The following is a 22,509-nucleotide window of genomic DNA, read 5'->3' on the forward strand; positions in this document are numbered from 1 at the left end:
TATATATAGTAGATACTTTCATACGGCGGGAATTATGTGTGTGTGTTCAAGGTCATCAGTAACCAACAATGTCAACAGAAAACATGCATCATGCCACAGTGGCAACAAATGCGGGAGCTGAAACATGTGTCCACTTTAATAGTATTGTAAGGTTTCTTTCCACATTACTTGAAAATATGGAAATGGTCATTGAAAACACGCAAGAGGTGTGCTTTATAGTTTAAACAATGAAAAGATGAGAAGAGGAAGAGGTGTAATAAGTAATCAGAAATTCTGAAACCCACACGAAGACAACCTGAAGATATTGTTTGACACAAAGAACTCCAGAGAGAACTCAAATGTAAGGAGATGACAAGGAGGATCATTTTGGATGAAGAAAGGAGAAAAATAAAAGCAGGCAGTTAAACTTACCAGCCCAGTGTCTTGTCAGAAGGTATCTGCACTGTGAGGAAGACCTCGTAGTCCGTCACATCCAGAATGATCTGATTCTCAGAGACCAGGACGTTACGGCAGCCATAAGCGTGGGGACAGAAAGAGGCGTTGGCGTGACCTGAGGCACAGGAAAATAAAGATCAGTTTTTTTATTCAAATGTATTTACTGATAATGTTGAGATAAGAGCAGTCCCGTCACACAGGACTGCACTGCCTGCAGCTTTTTTTAATCTCCAGCACTCAGTTTTTTACTCTTACCATGCCAGATTCGTCCACCATTAATGTAAACCTGCACAGGATAGGTGGGGTGGAGAGGCTGGTAGTGGAGGATGAAGACATAACGTCCCAGGGCATGAACACGGGTGGAGTACACCGCTGCATTCTGGGTAAGGGTTGATGAAGGAAATGAGACAATGAGACAAAGAAATGTGGTGATGGTGAATTTTTTTTTTCAACATCAGTCAAGCACTCACGCAGGTTATTTTTATGCTCTGAATCATGCTTGAGAAAAAACTTTTTGCACCTGATGGTTTTGGTTATGTCATCCAATAAAGTTTGAGTATATTAAAAAAAATTGGTTCCTTAAACCTGTAACTGAAGCTCAGCATGGACTTGTCTTATTCCTCTTGTGGTGTCCATACCGGATAAGAACACCTCAGGAAATGTGTGTTGAAAATGTTGTGTATGAGTCCAGATGTAGCTGTTCCACACCTGCTGGCTATTAGACATCTGTTTTCTTTTACCAATGAACCTTTACATGTTGGGGTCAATAGTACTTTTAGAAGAGGACAGAGAGTTGTTGCAGCTTGTCCAGGGGAACCTAATTTTAACAACTTAATATATTTTATTTTGCTGGATAGTTCAAACTATATGGGAATATATATAGGAATCATACTCTATTAAATTATTCATTTTTCCTGTAATAGCCTAAACTATAGAGCAGTAAAGTAGAAGAATAAAGTAGCATAAAATATACATGATAATAGTTCCTCAAATATATTTAAAAATAGTTATTTATCAATGACTAAATGGAAAACAAAAGCAGTAAAATCTAATTAATCTAATCCATTCAAAAAAATATAATGCCATGTCCTGCATGTTAATATCTGCAGGCCTGCTAGGTCCATCAGCATTCGTACCTGCAGTGAATCCAGCCTGACGTGGTCGCTGTTATCTGCTCCGTGGGGAGGCCTGTCTCCTCCCGTCCAGGGCAGCTCGTCTCTCTGCTGGAAGGGCAGAGGAGGAGCTGCTGCAGGGGAGGCCAGGATGGGCTCCTGCATGGAGGAGCTCTGGCCATCCTTCAGGACCAGCGAGTCTGACGGGGTCTGGAAACGCGAGGGGACACAGGAGGAACTACAGAGAGAGAGAAGAGGTAGATGGTTTGGAAGTTTTTTTTTTTTTTTTTTTTTAATTATAAAAGGATTTTTTACGGTATGCACAGTTATTACTTTACCTGTCAGGTGAGAACTGTCCATGAGTGCTGATGCAGTGGACTTTAGGTTCAACATACTCCATGGTAAAGTGATCTTTAGGCACCAGGTACAATTTGTGCTAAAGACAATAAAGAAAGCGCATTGCATCATTGTTTGTTTAGATAGCTGATAAATCATTTAGGTAATTTATCAAAAATATAATGATTTTGTGGCATGTACACAACATGGGCTCACTTTCCAAACACTAACATTTTGAAAATCTCTTTTATACCTTAAGTCATCTAAGGACATAGAATCCTTCCATGTTTATAACATATTTTAAGCTCATAATATCACCACGGCACTCTGGGTGAAACATGTGACGTAGGTGCTGTTCTCACCAGGAAGAAGCTTGCACGGTCGGAGATAAGCTGGATCTCGGCGTCAGCGGGGAGGGAGAAGACAGCCACCCTGTTCTGTTCATCGATGGCCACGACTCGACACAGGAAGCTACGCAAACACACACACAGAGGCACAGTGATTAAGAGCTGTTGACGTACTTAATAAAGCACAGACGGTAACAGTAAACTGTGAACCAGCTGAGTCCACACATTACAGTAAAATACACAAACTTTTCACTGCAGCCAGACCAGAACACAATATCCTCTTTTACACCCTCATTCATGCAGACGATAGCAGATTGGTTTCATCTTCCTGTTAACTGTATCCTGTAATATCGTATCGTATTCCACCCCTGTCTAATGTAAAAATGACGACTGAAACTGTGAAACACCAATGTCTCTGAACAGTTGTGGAGCTCCTGCTTGAGCTTTTAAATGTGCAAGAAAAGGTATTTTATTAATGATAAATGCTGTTTGATTGTCCATTGGGTGCAGTTCTTGAATGGTTCTTGAAGCAGTGATATTGGTCATTGTGTTTTTTCCCCACAGAGCAGAGATGATGGCCTGAATTTATTCATTTAAAAAAAAAATAGGAGTGCAAACGTGACAACTTCAGACTATGACAAACATCCTTTTGTTCTGTCCTGTCCTGCATTCATTCAAGAGACCTGTAAAAAATCTAAGATTAGTGTTATTTTTAGAAACATTATGTGAAAAGTAACTAAGTAAGTTAAAAGCACAGAATCTCAGGACAGATCTTCTTTGTACCTGTATCTGCAGTACAGCAGGGTGACGTGGTGCCGGTGTGTTCGTGCTCCCGGCATGTTAACTGCAACAGACAGAGTTTGTGGCAATTCTTCCTCGCTAGAATATTCTACGACCAGAACGTAATCACCTGGAGACGGCAGACGCCCTCGCAGCTCGATGCTTATCTGCAGCAGAAATGGAAAACTGATTTATAAAAACATCTGTTCCTGCTGCAGTTTTGGAGCTGAGCATAAGGCTGTGTGTCCAATGTTCGAGAGGGTAAAACTCCTTTTGTCATTTTCAAGCTTTCTCCAAGCTTTTGTGTTTCTACCACTCAAAAACCAGTAAACACTGCAACATTTTCGCTCTCCATTCCCCTCTCTTACATCAGAGCCACTGCAGACGGCCATGTCGGGGTGGCGTGGGGTGACCCTCTCAGTTGGGCAGGGGCGCGGCAGGTGATTGTCATTGACGCAGCTGGCATCGTTGCCGGAGATGGAAGGGAAGGAATCCAGAGACAGATACCTGTACAGCAGACAGCTAGACAAGCACAGAGAGCAACAGACAGGCTTCTTAAACATTGTTGTGTTTTTATTGTGTCCTAACAAGGACAGAAATTAACTTAATGTCCTCACAAGAATACAATGGTAAGATTGTAAGGGTAGGGATATTTTCCAGCTCTTCCCATCTCTGAGGAGGTTTGATTTTGGATTAAAACATGACCTAGAATTATAATTAGGTTGATCTGAATTAGATTTCTGCTAAAGGAATATTTCAACATTTTTGGAAATATGCTTTTTATTTGGAAATATGCTTTTTTTTTTTTACTCTGCTGAGAAAATCAATGCCACTCTCACATCTGGGAAGATAAGCAGCCAGCAGTTGCTTCAATTTGCTTGGCCAAATAGTCACAAAACTAAGACCTAAGCCTCCATAAAACCACCACTTCTTTTACTCTTCTTTGTTTTTAGCTTTGGACGGAGACAAGCAAGCTGTTTCCCCCGGTTAACAGTGTTTGTGCTAACGTAAGTTAACCACCTGCTGGCTGCAGCCTCACAGTAACTTTACAGAAGTGAAAGTATCGTAGTATAAAGTTTAAAACCTGTTTTTACATGAGAGTTGAGAAAGTCCTGCATTCATCGCACATTAGAGCAGTAGCTAGACATAGAAACACATGTGGAACTGTCCTTGACTTGATTGGAAATTTTTTCCATTAATTGATTACTTGATTTAAGTGAAAAATATTTGCGTATATGTACTTCTGACTGGCGTCAGGCACAGAGCTGTAGGTGCAGGGCTCAGTAACTCTGATCTGCAGGATGGCAGCTTCATAGTAGGCACTGGGCAGCAGGACCAGGTAATCCTGAAGCGAAACAGAGCATGAATACGGTGTTACTGGGTATATAAACAAAAAGTACAAGCAATTTAAATGTCTTTTTCTTCTAAACTTGTGCTGACATGTTTATAGGAGGTTTGGTTAGTGTCTGCCTCTTGTGTCTAAGTCTACTTTATTTCCTGTCTGTCTTTATTCACAAAAGTCGGACATAGAATCCTTCCATGTTTACAATATATCTCGAGCTCATCATGTGACCATGGCACTCTGGGTGAATCATGTGATGTGGATGCTTGTTTTTTTTGGATAAAAACATCAGCTACAAATGTATAAAAGTAAATGAAATTAATAATGTGTTTCACCTGTGGTTAACCAGCTTGTGTTTGTGTATATATAGTCCGTGTGCTTCCCTGGTCCTTTGGAGTCTGTCTTCGTATCATGCCAAGTGTTCCTGACTGTTTTGTGTGTTTTCTAGCCATGTTTGGATTTATTTTTGGATCACTCAGACCTTGGATTATTGCCTGTCCCAGTGTTGGATACTGCTTCCCTCGTATTGGTTTTAAGTTGTTCACTTGAGAAACAGAACCTGCTCAGCAAGGTGTTCTGTGCCTGGGTCCAAATCCCTAATTCCCTGTGTCTGAGCTTGTCTAAAATGTGACTAAAACATAATTATGAGAGCTCTCCCTTTGCTTTCTGGGCTAATGCTGGCAGTGTGTGCGTGCGTGTCTCACCAGCAGGATTCCCTCAGCCTCTATAACCACAGTCCAGGTTCCCGGATTCAGGACAAACGGCTCCACAAAGTTGTTCTGGGGAACGTTGACAAAAGTCGGCTCCACGCTGGGAGCAAAGACAATCTGTTTGGACTGCTCTGAACCTAGAAAACACACACACACACCCCAGAAATGTATAGTATTAGATATTAAAACTGAAAACCAATCAAAAGGGTTAATTAAATGAGTAGTGTAGATGCATTTGAGGAACAGAAATTGGAAAATTGGAAAACATAACTTCAACATTTAAAGAATTATCATCATACATTAAAATCTAATTAAAATATAATGCAATAATAAATGCAATTTTAGTGTAAGCAGGATTTACTTACAAAAAAACACAGACATACAGTCACACATTCATCTCTTCTACTGCTGCTTTCTGTAACACACACTGACACACTCTCTTGTGATTGGTGGAAACCTACCTCTGCGGTTGGTCTGATAGGCTGTTATTTTACCGTTGGAGGTGGTTCCCTCAGAGTTTACATATCTGAGTATGAAGCGAGTCAGATAGACGTCTGCCTCGTTCACATAAACCTGAAGCTTCACTGCAGTCTACAGGGACAGGGTCCAAGTAGCGGGGGGGGTAGGAAGGGGAGAAGAGGAGGTGTGAAGGGTAGAGGGTATGAACTCTTAGTTATAAATCTCTGAACTCTGCCCTTAACTGTGGCCCTGAATGTGAGAGAAGATGTAGCAGAGGCAGCCACCAACAGCGCTTTAAAACCACCAACCACCACACACATCCCACCACCATCTGTTTCATCTGACAGATAAGATACCAGACAAGAAAACGGACACATTCCTCTTCCAATACTTCCTTTTCCAATGCTGGAATGATTGACAGGAGGCCAGAAAGAGGAAGAGCCCAGCACTTACAGTTACCACAGTAGTAGTTCCAGTCCTCCTCTATGACCGACACCCTGCCCAGAACATCTGAACCCCCCCGGTTCGCATAGCGTAGCACCACACGGAAGAGGTCTGGAGAGCTCACCGACACCGACACCAACACTTTGGACTGCCAAAGGACCAGCAAGCAAGGAAAAGGGAGGAAGGATTGGATCACAACACAAGGAACAAAAACAACAGGGTGCAGGAAAATGAGAAGAGAAATGATGGAGGGAGGGGGAAACGGAAAATACCAAGCAAAACCTTAATTCCTTCACCACAAAAAGCACACCAGCACACCAAGATACACTTTTACGCCCAAATATAACCCACCATTTTTCTCTTTGGATTTCCACTTTTCAGCACATTTATATGAGCATAAGTAATTAACCTAAGAGCCACTTAATGCTTTTGGAGCTTCTTAATATCGTTAAACAGAATCAACTAAATGACAAGCTTGCTATTTTAGTATCATATCAAGATTAGAAATAGAATTTTAACATAAGTTCTGTCAACTACTCTATCCACAGAGAAGTAAGTAAATGTTTAGTTATATAAAATGTTAAAACTCCCATGTCCTTTGGAGGATATATGTGCTGAGAAGTAATTCTACCAAAGAGAAATATCCCTTTAAATGTTTACACAACATTAAGCCATGGTGCAAGAGGCCACAGTCACAAAAATATGTATTTCATTATTCACACAAGATATATAAGAAAATACATTTTCTATATTTTTACTATAGTTTATGTATCAGGAAAGAAATCTGTGACATGGCAAGAAATTGGAAAATATGTATTTGATATCTGTATATTCTCATAATGAATCGTTAACATTAGTCAACAACAACAGCAAAGCACTACTTTCTTTCAAGCCAAATGCAGTTTCTTAAAATGCTGTAACTTTATCTTTAATCCATCAGCGCAAGATATTGACACATCCAACCTAACTATGTGGACCAAAGGTCAGAGGTGAGGGGTAAAAAGTAACGTTCCTACCTGGATGGGGGACATCTGAGCGTAGCCTCTCCAGCTGAAGTCTGGGAACTCTAGAGGGTTGTACCCGAATCGTACCGGTCGGCCATCCAGTAGTGTTCCCTCCTCAATCTCAAACTGAAGATGATGGAGGTCAGGGAAGTAATGATCTGGACGAGGTCTGCAGACAAAAGCGAACATAGAGACAAACAGTCTGAATGAAATTTTAAAAAAGTGATGGGCTGGGGAAACAGTGGTCTTACTTTAAAATTTCTTCATTTATGTGCTAATAACTTTATCTAAATTTTATTTGTATTGTGATGTCTTGTTAAATTCCTATTGTATTTTACTTTGCGTGAAATTAATTACCCATTACCAGAAAGTAGAAGGAGACAAAAAGCGATTGCAAAAAACCCCATCCAAAACAAAAACCTTCCTTTATAAACATTTAGGGATGGAAGGATAGTCAAGCAGCAGCATCTTTTTTTCAGGTCTCTTTAGCTGCTGTTGCACTCACAGATTGCACTTCGGTCCCTCAACATTGGGCCTGCAGCGACAACGGCCATTCCTCTCTCCACAAGACTGACCTGCTGAACCTCCAATGTCACACTGGCAACCTATACACACAAATGCAAACACTAGATCAACAAATACAAGAAGCCAGCATCACACATCTCAAACATTTGTTTTTAAGGGGAAGCCAGCAATGACTTTAAAGTGTTATTCAACACTTTCTAACATTGTCATGATGAATTCTCACCCTGGCAGCCGAAGTAGTCGTGCTCCTGCAGATTGTAGTAGCCATCTTTACAGGTAGAGCAGGTTCCGCTGCAAGTGTTGGGCTTACAGTGACACTGACCAGTTTCCTGCCAGAAACAAGAAAGAGATTATTATATATCGGTATAATAACAGGGAGCATAGAGACAGATCTTACAGGGCTTTTTTAAGACAAGGCCCGTTATTGATCATCATATTGTTTATTTAATAACGTACAAAAACGGAGACAACATTATCAAAAATTCAACACCGAAATTCAATGCAAACAACATGTGTAACCATTATACCTTCTAAAACTTCATATACTAATGCATCTAATACTGTTTTTCACACACAGAAAAGGACGCAACTTAAAAAATGGACCCTATGTGCAATTAAATGCATAATACCAAATATTAACTTCTTCACAACAGTATTAATACTCAGGAAATAAAAACATTTTTATAGACTGGAAGTTTATTCCAGAGGAGGAAAAGCAGTTTAACTCACCTGTGCACATTCAGCAACACTGCTGACAGTCCCCGCAATGTTACACTCACAGTCTGCAGGAGAAAGCAGACCCACAGGCTTCAGTTCATTTATGAACTCCATTTACCGCATTCAAACTAGTGAAACACATGTGTAATGTGTGATTGTGTGTGTGTGTGTGTTTGTAGTATGTCTTACTGGAGCATCCATCAGGAGTGTCAGGGGAGAGGTTCCAGTACAGAGGTTTACATTTGTCACAAGCAGGGCCCTCGACATGATGACGGCACTCACACTGGCCCTAAGAAGATGATTAACAGGAAAATAAACCGAAAAGTCTGTTCCTACCTTCCTGTTAGAGTACGTACTCATAAAGACCCCCAGTCTAATTCACAACATATAAACAGAAATGTGTCAACCGGGACCAAAAGTGTAAAACAAAGCAATTACAAACATTACCTGAACAACACACGAAAACTTACCACTGGTGGCTGCACCTCATACTGAACAGAGCCGGCAGGGTGGCAGGTACCAGCTTTAAATGACAAAGAAAGGAACACATATTTTACAGTGGGATAAAATGAGTTAATACTCGTGTTTAGGCTCGCTGGAAGTGTATTGTAAGTTGTAATAGTTTGTAATGCTTGTGTGTGTGCGTGCGTTTGCGTGTATGTGTTTAGCTGAAGGTCACATTCACTGCAGCTGTCACACCTCACTTTCATTATTTTAGGCACACAGAGAATTTGCGCTGTGTTTACCCTGTGTGCGTTATTACCTTGGCAGTTGGGGAAGCCGTAGGAGCCGTGTGCACAGCTGTCACACCTCAGTCCCACCACGTTGGGCAGACAGACACACTGTCCGGTCACCTGGTCACAGCTGGTGTAGCGGGAGCCCTCTCCAGAACAATGGCAGGCTGGAACACACACATTATCAACCTCTAGTTATTAACCTGTCTCATCTATTGATTAATATCTATTGATTCATTCAGCTGCCTGCCACTAAGTATCATGTACAAGCTTCAAAAGAAGTTAAGCTGATTCTATTATTTTGTCCACATGTGTAGACCAAAAGGTAAACCGGTGAAATAACTTCCTGAGAGAGATTAGAGCATCAGAAACATGTATATTTTGATTGAAAAAGAAACCAGGCGGGAGTTTTAAGGCGCCTTTAAAGATCAGTGACTTACGTGTGCAGCTTGGGTAACCATAGTAACCAGGAGCGCACTGATCACATGACGCTCCGCTGTAATTAGGCTGGCAGTGGCAGTGACCTGACGCAGTGCAGCTGGCGCCCAATGAGGTGCGAGGATCACAGGTGCACACTGAGAAAAAAAAAGTGACACATCTTGTTACAGGAAAAATAAGAGAAAGTTATCAAAGGCAAGCAGTCGATCAATTGGTACTGATGGAGAACACTGATGTCTCAACAATTGAACAAAAACGCCGCCACAATACATTGTTATGCTATTTGTGTATGCAATGTATCATTCTCACAAGAATCTTACATCTAATTCACAGTAGGCTAGTAAAAGTTTATTTAGAGCAGCCATCAGAGACATACTCTGACTGTTGGAATACATTTTCTGATTTAAGGGTACCAACAAATTCTACTGATTCAGGCTGCGTATTTAGTGTTTTATCAAATTTATCATAGAGAACACAAGAGCACATAAATAGACCTACATACTATAATCAGAAGAAAACAAGGAGAGATTCTGCTTCTCTTCAATATATTTTAAATTATTCAGCCAAGTTTAGGTATTAAATAAAATCATAGAATTGTCTACAGCCAGTTGTGGGAGAAGAATGCATAGTTGTTTTTTTCTCAACCCACTCCATGGTTTCAAACTAGCAACCCTCTAACCAACCCTGTCCCATTTTTTTTTAGAGTAATCTAGTTTCCTTTTGTTATATAACTGTATTATTTAACTTTCTGTCCATTTCTGCCGCTGGATCTATTCTTCTTCACATAAAAAAAGGAAGAGCCTGAATAAAGCAACATAAAACTTAACAAAGCAATATAACACTTCATTAGAAGGTGCGTCAAGTTAAGTGTTTCCATGTGCGTCTCTATATGTGAGTCCATACATCCAACAGGATATCTCTCTTTTTATTTCAGCATGCAGGGATCAGAAGTAACACATGCATTTAATCACTTTCTTTTCTTTATGTGTATGTGTTTCTGTGTGTGTGTGTACCTTGACAGTTGGGGTAGGAGTGGAATCCAGATTTGCACTGTTCACATCGAGGACCCTGAAACTCTGGTTTACACAGACAACGACCCGACGCATCGCAGCCTTGAGGCAGAGAGCCGACTGCACTGCAACCACACACTGGAGAGAGAAAGACAGAAACACAGAGGGTGTCTTTATTTTGATGGAACCAGGATTTAGTTGTACACCAAACATATTCATCTAATTGTTTTTGACTGATGTTGGGCCACATCAAATTTTGCTATGAGTGCCTGGTGAATGAGAGATTATATATTTTATTGTATCTAACTGCAGACAAATTGCACAATCCACCTGGATCTTGGTGTATTAGTATAGGAACTAGGATTTGGACTAAGCGTGATCATTTCCTTAAGAAACAATTCTTGAAGCCTGGATAGCTCAGTTGGTAGAGCCTTGGATTTTGGAGTCCCGGGCTCAAGTCCCCTGTTAAGGCGATTAGTTTGTTGTGACTTCCGTGCTTGATACCGTCAACATTTGTGTCCGACTGTGATAAACTTGTTCAATCGTGACAGATTGTGCAATGACTGCCTGGTTAAGTACAGATTATATATTTCTTGAATACTAACTGGCTAAGTGCACTATCCAGCAAGTTATTGGTGTATTAGTATATAAATTGGGATTTGGATTTAGCAAGATAGGTTCCTCTAGAGAGACATCTTCTCGAAGCCTGGATAGCTCAGTCGGTAGAGCATCAGACTTTTAATCTGAGGGTCCAGGGTTCAAGTCCCTGTTCAGGCGACTAGTTTGTTGGGTCTGTAGTGCTCAAATGCTGTATTTGGACAGAATTTGACTCGGCTTCTCAACCCTGGTGTAGATGGCTTCCTTGACACCTCTTTCAAACCATCCATCTTCTCTGTCTAAAATGTGCACCTGGTGGTCCTCTGTCCTTCAGATGTAAGTAGACTGCAGAGTCTTGACCTGAGGAGTTGGCCCTTCTGTGTTGAGCCATGCGTTTGTGTAGTGGTTGTTTAGTCTCCCCAATATACAGGTCTGTGCATTCCTCACTGCATTGGACCGCATACACTAGATTGCTTTTCTTGTGTTTGGGTGTGCGGTCTTTGGGGTGGACCAGCATCTGTCTTAGTGTGTTCTTGGGTTTAAAAAACACAGGGATGTTATGTTTGTTGAAAATCCTCCTGAGTTTCTCTGATACTCCAGACACGTATGGAATCACAATGTTGTTGCGTTTGACCTTCTTTTCCTCCTCCCCTGTAGTTTTGTTCTTCTTGGATCTTGTGGCTGTTTTCACAAAGGTCCATTTAGGGTATCCACAGGCTGTAAGTGCCCCCTTCAGGTGGTTCTGTTCCTTCTCTCTTCTCTCTAGGACTGCTTGGTGAAGTAAGGATGATATATTTCTTGTATACTAACTGCCAACAAGGTGCACTATTCACCTAGTTCTAGTCCCTGTTCAGGCGACGAGTCTCTTGGCTCTGCAGTGCTCAATACAGTCAACATGCATGGATAAAAGAATACTGCATTTGGACAGAATTTGCAGACTCCCCGACAACATCCATGTTAAGTCCACAAGTTTAAAAGGCCCTCTTTTCCCTTGACATTAGGACACTTTAATTGCATGTTGCCACATATTTGTGTCTCTGCTGGCCAGATCACAAATCTGATTTCAATCCATTGTGGTTTTCACAGGCTTATTACAAATCTAAGGTTGAACCTCCTCCAGTTGAGAAGAAGATGGTAATGGATCTAAAGCTGATTGTTAACTGTTAAAAGTACCAGTCGAACAACAATTTCTGCACTTAAGCAGTGTTATTCAAATCATAACGGTTTAGCTGCAAGTTTGCAGAAAGCCTTTTAATATAAACTTGTTGAGTCCTGTCAGATTGTGCTAGGACTGCTTGGTGAAGTAAAGATGATATATTTCTTGTATACTAACTGCCAAAGAGTTGCACTATTCACCTAGTTCTTGGTGTATTGGAATGACAAAATGGTGCATTTGGACACAACTTGCAGACCTCCGCTTACTTGCACTCTCATTGCACATAAAAGGAGATTAGCATATTTGCATCTCTGCTGGCCAGATCACAAATCTGATTGCAATCTATTGTGGTTTTCCCAGGCTTATTGCAAATCAGGGTTGACCCTCCTCCAGTTACTTGGTGAAGTAAAGATGATATATTTCTTGTATACTAACTGCCAACAAGGTGCACTATTCACCTAGTACTTGGTGTATTAGTATATAAATTGGGATTTGGACTTAGCAAGATAGTTTCCTCTAGAGAGACATCTTCTCGAAGCCTGGATAGCTCAGTCGGTAGAGCATCAGACTTTTAATCTGAGGGTCCAGGGTTCAAGTCCCTGTTCAGGCGATGAGTCTCTTGGGTCTGCAGTGCTCGATACAGTCAATGTGCATGGATAAAATAATACTGCATTTGGACAGAATTTGCAGACTCCCCGACAACATCCATGTTAAGGCCCTCTTTTCCCTTGACATTAGGACACTTTAATTGCATGTTGCCACATATTTGTGTCTCTGCTGGCCAGATCACAAATCTGATTTCAATCCATTGTGGTTTTCCCAGTCTTATTGCAAATCTAGGGTTGACACTCCTGCAGTTGAGAAGAAGATGGTGATGGAACAAAAGCTGATTGTTAACTGTTAAAAGTACCAGTCGAACAACAATTTCTGCACTTAAGCAGTGTTATTCAAATCATAACGGTTTAGCTGCAAGTTTGCAGAAAGCCTTTTAAGGGTCTTTGTGTCAGACTGTGATAACTTGTTGAGTCCTGTCAGATTGTGTTAGGACTGCTTGGTGAAGTAAAGATGATATATTTCTTGTATACTAACTGCCAAAGAGTTGCACTATTCACCTAGTTCTTGGTGTATTGGAATGACAAAATGGTGCATTTGGACACAACTTGCAGACCTCCGCTTACTTGCACTCTCATTGCACATAAAAGGAGATTAGCATATTTGCATCTCTGCTGGCCAGATCACAAATCTGATTGCAATCTATTGTGGTTTTCCCAGGCTTATTGCAAATCAGGGTTGACCCTCCTCCAGTTACTTGGTGAAGTAAAGATGATATATTTCTTGTATACTAACTGCCAACAAGGTGCACTATTCACCTAGTACTTGGTGTATTAGTATATAAATTGGGATTTGGACTTAGCAAGATAGTTTCCTCTAGAGAGACATCTTCTCGAAGCCTGGATAGCTCAGTCGGTAGAGCATCAGACTTTTAATCTGAGGGTCCAGGGTTCAAGTCCCTGTTCAGGCGATGAGTCTCTTGGGTCTGCAGTGCTCGATACAGTCAATGTGCATGGATAAAATAATACTGCATTTGGACAGAATTTGCAGACTCCCCGACAACATCCATGTTAAGGCCCTCTTTTCCCTTGACATTAGGACACTTTAATTGCATGTTGCCACATATTTGTGTCTCTGCTGGCCAGATCACAAATCTGATTTCAATCCATTGTGGTTTTCCCAGTCTTATTGCAAATCTAGGGTTGACACTCCTGCAGTTGAGAAGAAGATGGTGATGGAACAAAAGCTGATTGTTAACTGTTAAAAGTACCAGTCGAACAACAATTTCTGCACTTAAGCAGTGTTATTCAAATCATAACGGTTTAGCTGCAAGTTTGCAGAAAGCCTTTTAAGGGTCTTTGTGTCAGACTGTGATAAACTTGTTGAGTCCTGTCAGATTGTGTTAGGACTGCTTGGTGAAGTAAAGATGATATATTTCTTGTATACTAACTGCCAAAGAGTTGCACTATTCACCTAGTTCTTGGTGTATTGGAATGACAAAATGGTGCATTTGGACACAACTTGCAGACCTCCGCTTACTTGCACTCTCATTGCACATAAAAGGAGATTAGCATATTTGCATCTCTGCTGGCCAGATCACAAATCTGATTGCAATCTATTGTGGTTTTCCCAGGCTTATTGCAAATCAGGGTTGACCCTCCTCCAGTTACTTGGTGAAGTAAAGATGATATATTTCTTGTATACTAACTGCCAACAAGGTGCACTATTCACCTAGTACTTGGTGTATTAGTATATAATTGGGATTTGGATTTAGCACGATAGGTTCCTCTAGAGAGACATCTTCTCGAAGCCTGGATAGCTCAGTCGGTAGAGCATCAGACTTTTAATCTGAGGGTCCAGGGTTCAAGTCCCTGTTCAGGCGACTAGTTTGTTGGGTCTGCAGTGCTCAAATGCTGCATTTGGACAGAATTTCAGACTCCCCGACAACATCCATGTTAAGTCCACAAGTTTGAAAGGCCCTGTTTACCCTTGACATTAGGACACTTTAATTGTCTGTGAAGATTCTCAGTCATCCAGGTCATAGTTATCCAATGAAGGTTAAAGTCAAGGGCAACTGGACTTGGTTGAAGATACTGGAAGACGTTTCGTCCCTCATCCAAAGCTATTTAACCTCAGTGGGGTCGTTTGCCAGGATCTTCGATACCGCTGGTTTGTTAATGTTCCTGGCTGGCGTAACGACGTCGTTATGGTCGTTAGGACTACCCGAGGCCAAGACTGAACAACCATTGTTGGCATCTTCACCTGAGGCCAATAGGTTACGTTTGTTGAGTTTCCTGGGAAGTGATGAAAGGACAGCATTGTAAGTGGGGGATAAGTGGTGGCGTAGACCCCTCCTCTGTTCAGCGATGGCTTCTCAACCCGGGTGTAGATGCCTTCCTTCTCCAGTTGAGAAGAAGGTGGTAATGGATCTAAAGCTGATTGTTAACTGTTAAAAGTGCCAGATGTACAACAACTTCTGCACTTAAGCAGTGTTATTCAAATCATAACGGTTTAGCTGCAAGTTTGCAGAAAGCCTTTTAAGGGTAATAAGGGTGATAAACTTGTTGAGTCCTGTCAGATTGTGCTAGGACTTCTTGGTGAAGTAAAGATGATGTATTTCTTGTATACTAACTGCCAATAAGGTCGTTTTCCCAGGCTTATTGCAAATCGGGGTTGACCCTCCTCCACTTCACAAGAAGGTGGCATGTATTAGTATCTCAGTTGGGATTTTGACTTAGCTCAGTCGGTACTGCATCAGACTTTTAATCTGAGGGTCCAGGGTTCAAGTCCCTGTTCAGGCGACTAGCTTCTTGGGTCTGCAGTGTTTGATGTTGTTGATTAGCACAGAACTTCCAGACTTCCCAGGAATATCTTTCCATCCCTGTTTAGCTTTCTTTACATTATTAAGACAGATCGCATGCTAATAGTGTAAATGGGGTCCTTATATTCTGACTCCTGTTTTAATTTAGACTATTTTCGAATAATAAACAATGACTGAAGATAAATACTGTATGTTTTTATAATGCCATATTGACAGTATCATTGCCAATACATTTATCTAAAGGCTCACTATACTAAGAAACCGAAGCACTTGGCTGATGACTCACGTTGGCACAGTGGGTAGTTGAAGTAGCCCGGTGCACATTGATCACACTCATAACCTTGGAAACCACTTCGACACACAGCGTGACCGGTCACAAAGTCACATGATCCATCCAGACAGCCGGGACCTGAGCACTGACAGGCTGGAGGAACAAACACACAAAAGTTAGAGAAATAACAGCCTGACACACAGACTGATAAATAACACTTCTTGAAGACAGAAAGACAAAAAGGGACAAGAAAAGTGAACAATATGTCCGAGTGAGTATTTTTCATTTCATTTATTGATGACTGTGTGTTTACCAGCTTCACAGACTGAACGGAAAGGTGTTAAACTATATACATTGATTTACACAGCATAGTGGAATGCTGTTTATTCAGGAGTGTGTGTGGGTGTGTGTGTGTGTGGGGGGGGGGGGGTAAGGCAGCTCCTGGGTGGTAAACTAACACAGGATAAATAAACAAACAAACGATAAATAAAGTGCCAGGAATTCCTGCCTCTGTTTGTGTTTTTGTATTTTTGTATGTGTGAGAATGTGAGTAGAACAAATCCATCAAACTCTGCTGATTTAAACAACACATTCCTCAATTAAAGCTCACTGATTTTGATTTGATGGCTTTGAGTGGCGACAAGATCATCATCTGAAGCTTCATACTTTATTAGGTCACGATTATGCAATGTAAAATCATTAAACCAAATATTGTTTAGTGTCTTTTGTTACTCGAGAAAGTGAGGAGGTGTAATTGTTGGACTCATGTAAAGGCATCATTTTCACCTGAGCTTTAACAGGTGCTTTTGATGTGATTTTTCATGTTTTATAGACCAAAGGAATAATTACTGTGAAACTTTATTTAAAAGTCTAGTCCCAATTAGACCCCTGACCCTTTCACTTGCCTAGTGTGGCAACACGTTTTGATAAATAAACGCAGGTCTCAATTAGATACCATCTGGTTTAAATAAGTTTTTTAGATGTAAAAAAAAAACTTGAAGCCAACCTGGGCACCTGCTTAAACTAGTTCTAAACTGTTAAAATTGTGCAAGTGTTTTAAAGATTTGTCAATACGGACATGCTACACCTCAGTTCAGTTAGATTCTCAACAATTTCAATCGTTTAGTTAATTTTACGTAAAAATTGAGCATTTAATTTCAGATTTCATTCAGATTTACCGGCATGTTAAAGGAATTAAAGGCCTGTCCCATATACAGTAGACACCTGTCACAAATATAGGCAGCATGAGTTCAGTGATTTAGAAAATAAAAGCCCATTTTAATTAATTGAAGTTTTATGGTGATAGAGAAAGAATGCAGTGATTAATCGATAATGAAAATAATCACTAGTTGCAGCCTTAATATACTCTTCTATTTGTCTATCCATGTAACTGTCTCTCACCCTGACAGTTGAGTCCATAGAAACCAGGAGCGCAGGTGTCGCAGTGGTCACCAGTGAAACCTGGTTTACAGATGCAGGTCCGAGTTCGGGGATCCGGCCTGCAGGAGTTATCAACAGTACCAGCTGCACTGCACTCACAGTCTGCAGAAAGAGAATATAAACAGGCTTATTGGCAGTAATGTTTCTTGTCAATAAAGTTATGTGACTTGGGAGATAATTACTTATATATATCACAAACATAACTCCCCTCAGTAAACCAAACACAAACAGGCTGATATGAGCAGAACCGCTGGTGGTTATGTAGACCAGACTAACATCTATCCAGAGTGTGAATTGTACAATGACAATCTAGTGGGTCAATTTGTTTCCCAGGTTATAAAGGAAACCCAGTACAGAGCAGCACACGCTTCAGTGAATAAAAGGTCTTCCAATGCTTATAATATCCTTTACTTGTTTAATGTAATGTCTGAAGTCTGTAGATGATAATAAATAACAGTTCATGGGTTCCCCATATCACAAAACAGAGGCTGCATTCTCATCACTAATACCTAACCCTTATAATTTCAAGTTTTAGGTTTCAACTACGTTCAATAAAGTAGTAGTCATACATTTGAAATAACACATTATTTAAAAATGTTTTAATTACTTTGCCCAAATTCCAGAGTAAAAAAAAATGCTATGCTAATAACGTGGGGCAGGCTGCACACACACTGCTGAAACACTTCTGAGACTCTTCCAGTGGCCGGGCTATGGACGGATCAAAACCGTGGCGCAGCCATAATGCGCCATAGCCGGAGTCAGTGGACTTTCGGTGTAAGTCTTACTGAAGGGGGCAGATCCCTTCAATCCCCCTTAATTCGAACCATGCTTGTATCCATGAGGTTGGACTGAATAGTGTTTTGGTCCAGCTTATCACATTCCACTGAAATTCCATTCACACCACAGTGATTTTCCCAACCCCCCCCCCCCAAACATCTGACTTTCACCATAAACATCAACAGCTGAGCAGGTGAGAGGAGATCATGGGAAAATGCAGAAACAGTATGAGTCACAACCAGTCATCAGTTTGTTTCGTCATTCTATTTTTTTTTTTTTTTTTACATTTCTTTCATTTGATCATATTTTATTAACTTTCCATTATATTATATCAACCTTTTAAACGCTGGGACTAACCTCTATGCACATTTCTGCAAAGTTTAGACTTTTCTTTGGACTGAACCCGATCCTTATGCTTAATTTAGCAACAATTTATTTAATATAAAAATTAAAGGACACTACAGCAAAAAGGAAAGGTAGAATTTAAAGTCTTACTTATGATCTCTCCCGCTGGTTTGGCTTCACCATTGTTGTTGTTGGGATAAGTTGGGATGGCTGATGAACAAAGAGGGAGAGAGAAGGAGATTAGAAAGCAGGGAAATAATAAAAAAAAACAATCTTTTTTATCTAATCTTTAATTCAAATTTATATTTTTACATAGGAGGTGGATTTGAATGCTTTGTCCCGTCTCTTTGGACACCTAGAACACCAAAGCTCAGACAGTTTTATGAGGCGTTTCTCTTGCTGTAACTCACGGTAACAATCAGGGAAGTTAATGAAGCCGCTGGCGCAGGAGTCACAGTTCTCTCCAGTGTAGTTTGGTTTGCAGTGACAGCGACCAGTCAGATCCTCACAGGTACCGTCTGTAAACTCTGACTGACAGTTGCAGCCTGCAGGGGGGCAGAAGGAGGAAGATATAAATAGAAAAAAGAAAGATATGACATAAAAGATGGATATATTATATTTGCATTTGCTCATTATTTGGCAGACAGCTGTCACTCACGAGAGCAGGTCAGTGGGGATTCGATGGGGTGGTCAGGTGACCTGTAGTAGGTGGGGACGCAGCGCTCACAGTTGACTCCAGTGGTATGATGCTGAAAGGGCGGAGTTTCCAGTTTTACAGTTAGCTCATCAGGACTGTAATCAGCAACAAAACTCAACAATGCATACTGATTACTTCAGGGAAGATCCGCGTACAAAAAAGATTACAGTTACAATACTTATATTGTATATTATGCAAATGTTCAAACTTTCACATAATTGTTCTGCAATCAGGACACATTAGGCAACATAACAGGATGTAACATTTAATTATTAAATGAATCTAATTTTGCCACGCTTTTAAATATTCCATAAGTGGAACAGGTAATATAATAAATAGGAGAGTAGAATAAAACAGAGTTTTGATCACCTGACATGTGAGGCAGACTCCTCCTCCTCTGTAGTTTCCATGGATATCTAAGCTGCCTCTCTTCTGATCAACCTCAGGGTCGTAGTAACAGTCAAACGAGTGACGGTGACAGTTACACGCTGAAACACACAATTAACGGCAGGTAATGCACAGCAACAAGCACAAATAACTGCAGTGTTATTTTAGCAAGATAAAACAAAACACTAATAAACAACGGTCAAACTAAATCAGGGTAAGTTTGAAAATTGGGGATGAAAACTGAGCAAACTCTGTCTTCTGATGAAGACCGTGAGATTCAGCTGAAAAGCTCCAGAAAAAGCTAATAAGTAGTCCTTGAGTTATTATTAATTTTTTATTTGTCATATCAAACCGACTTTCAAAAATTTAAGTGGTGCAGTGTTAACACAAACTCTTCTTCCCCAGACCCCAAATATCTTGACAATGACACATTTTAACATTTTGTATATAGTTATAGCCTTATTAAAATGCAAAATAATTTATTCACATATTTTACGTACTTATGTTATTTGTCTGGCTGTTTTCATAAAGAATGAGAGATATAAATAAATTCTCTTAGTTGAAAAGCCTGTTCTTTGATTATTTTGTTTCATTATTATTGAATAAGTATGAGGAGCCAGTAAAAATTTTACGAAGGAAGAATAATAACCTTGCTGTCACAATATAATTGTATAATGGAAATCATAGACATCATTAACTAAAGAGTATCCAACCTCAGATCTGTTCACAAGCAGGTGACTCAACAAAAAAAACAAAACAAAAAACACATCAAGCACTCTGAAACAACACTTCACCTCAGGGAGAAAAACTGCTTTAAGTCCAGAGATATGAAGCAGGAGAAGAAGAGAAATTAGAATAAAGTTGAGGACAGGAGGAAAACACACCAAGCAGTTAGTTAGCACTTAATTACTAATAAATACAGTAGTAGATATCTGTTTCACTTAGAATATGGACAGAAAACCCCTCAGTATCACAGCCACACAAAATGTTATGTGACATACAGCATTAACCAACCTCAGACATTAATCTCAGCCTCACTTCAAGTCACTTCAAATATGTTTTGAAACCTGTTTCCTCTGACAGGTGTTCATTCACAGTGGGAGATTACATGCTCTGCTGAGGATCCTATTCAGCATGTTTCCAAACAAATCATAAAAGACAGGAATGAGAGAAGCTGCAATTAACATAATCACACAAGCTTAATCATTTCAAGACGGGACATTTGATGAAAGTCAGTCATCAGATTGTTTGTAGTTTGAAGCAGACAGGGGAAGGCTGGGGATATTTTATGAATCATAAAGGGGGTTATTTCATGTCTGATCAAAGACAGTGATCAAAGACTGGTGCAGTTGCTCTCGCACTCTGGCACAGTTTTTTTGTTTGTAACATGACATGACACCCATGTAAATTTGAAGAATTAAATGAATGAATCACACATAGACAAACATCTTGATTATTTATCTTTAAACACAACGTCACCTTTTTATGACCTAATAAAATAAAATGTTTGTGTGTGTGCTTTGCATTACCATCTGGTTTCACTAGGGTTCAACGTATAATCTTTTCAACTTCAGTCTTGCTTTTTACAACCTCCCATACAGCTGACATTTCTTTGAAAACAGCTCTGAAGGCAGATGGTTATATGTACATTTGGCTGTATAAATACAGGATGTACCAGATAAACAATAGGCTACTATTGCCAAATTACACGTTTAGTTCCTGTGTAACTGATGATCTTGAGTTTGTCAATAAAGAGGAACGGAAACACAAGCTACTTCCTTTCGAGAGTTAGATGAAAAGATCGATACCACTCGACTGTTCAGAAATATTTAGTCGGTTAGCTTAGCTTAGATTAGCATAAAGACTGGAAACAAGCGGAAACAGCTAGCCTGACTCTGACGAAAACAACACAAAATCTACCCAGCAGCACCTCTAAAGCTCACTAAATCAATATTTTATTTGTTTAATTTACACAAAACAAATATCTTTAGTTTTCCTGGGAGATATGTGCAGGTCTATTTCTTGGGCGGGGGCGAATGACTTCCTGGAGTCATTACCATGACATAGCCAGAAAACCAGCGGAGACGACAAGAAAAGGACTTATGTTATGTATGCTTGTCAAACTGATTCCTTTGCCTTTGATTATATGAATAAAGAATAACGGAAGTCTAACGGCCTAAACTTGTCTATATCATTGTACAAATACCCCTACAGTAAAAAGATTACATACATCTCTTTATTTAAAATGTGATAAAGAAACAGAATTGCATGCTTACAATGCACACATCCATAAAACCCAGGTCAACCTTTACTCTTCATGCAGAGTCAGTGAAAAGCTGATAGAGCTTTTTGTTCTTATCTGACCCTCAGCGCCTGAGAGGTGCTGGCTGAATAAACCAGTGCTCCTTTATCCTGCAGCTCCTGATAATACAGAGTGTTTTTCCTCAGACTTGAGGCACATTTTAGTTGTTTCATTTTTTGAAACCAACCCTCAAAACTCTAAAAGGTCCTTTATTGTGGATCTACTGCAGTGAGTCAGGCGAGTGATAAACTAAGCGGACCAGAATAACTCAACCTGTGAACAGGGACAAAATCCTGCCCGAAGAGCTGCCCTCTGCTCCACTAGTCTCAGCTGGATTATAAAGTTTCTCATAAATGGTTACTTTCATCAGACGTTTTAAAAAGGCTGAAAAAAATCACAGGTCTCACGCTTTAGTTGTTGTTCAAGGTTACAATCTGAGCTACCATGTAGTCACCATGTATCTCTAGATTTGGTGATTTAGAATTTTTTCAGATACATTCAAGAACTAAGTGTTCTTTTATAGGTTGGGAAAACACACCTACTTCTTTATATTATGACATAAAACCCATCGGGTGATCTTAAATATAATATGTCACAAAGATAGAAATTGTTCTTACCTCATGAAAAGTTTGATAGGTTTAACATTTTGGAGATACATGGTTTTCACAGGACAGAAAGATGATCCATGCATTTATCTTATATGTTATTATACTCATGTGGTATATATATACATATATAAATAAAAAAAATCCTGATAGAAACATTTCCAGG

General features: G+C 40.0%; 4 non-coding genes across 4 annotated transcripts; all 4 read left to right on the top strand.

The window, feature by feature from the left end:
- The first annotated feature begins 11,097 nt into the window (after positions 1 to 11,097).
- Positions 11,098 to 11,170, top strand: trnak-uuu. Its single transcript has one exon. It is a non-coding gene; the product is annotated as a tRNA-Lys (tRNA).
- Positions 11,171 to 12,683: 1,513 nt separating this feature from the next.
- trnak-uuu lies at positions 12,684 to 12,756 on the top strand. The gene has a single exon. It is a non-coding gene; the product is annotated as a tRNA-Lys (tRNA).
- An 839-nt stretch (positions 12,757 to 13,595) lies between these two features.
- trnak-uuu lies at positions 13,596 to 13,668 on the top strand. Its single transcript has one exon. It is a non-coding gene; the product is annotated as a tRNA-Lys (tRNA).
- An 839-nt stretch (positions 13,669 to 14,507) lies between these two features.
- Positions 14,508 to 14,580, top strand: trnak-uuu. The gene has a single exon. It is a non-coding gene; the product is annotated as a tRNA-Lys (tRNA).
- The last annotated feature ends 7,929 nt before the right edge of the window (positions 14,581 to 22,509 follow it).

Source organism: Micropterus salmoides, unplaced genomic scaffold (genome assembly GCF_014851395.1).
Source record: "Micropterus salmoides isolate LMB-PRFRI ecotype aquatic unplaced genomic scaffold, ASM1485139v1 Ms_hic_scaffold_30, whole genome shotgun sequence".
In the NCBI taxonomy this organism is placed as follows: domain Eukaryota; kingdom Metazoa; phylum Chordata; class Actinopteri; order Centrarchiformes; family Centrarchidae; genus Micropterus; species Micropterus salmoides.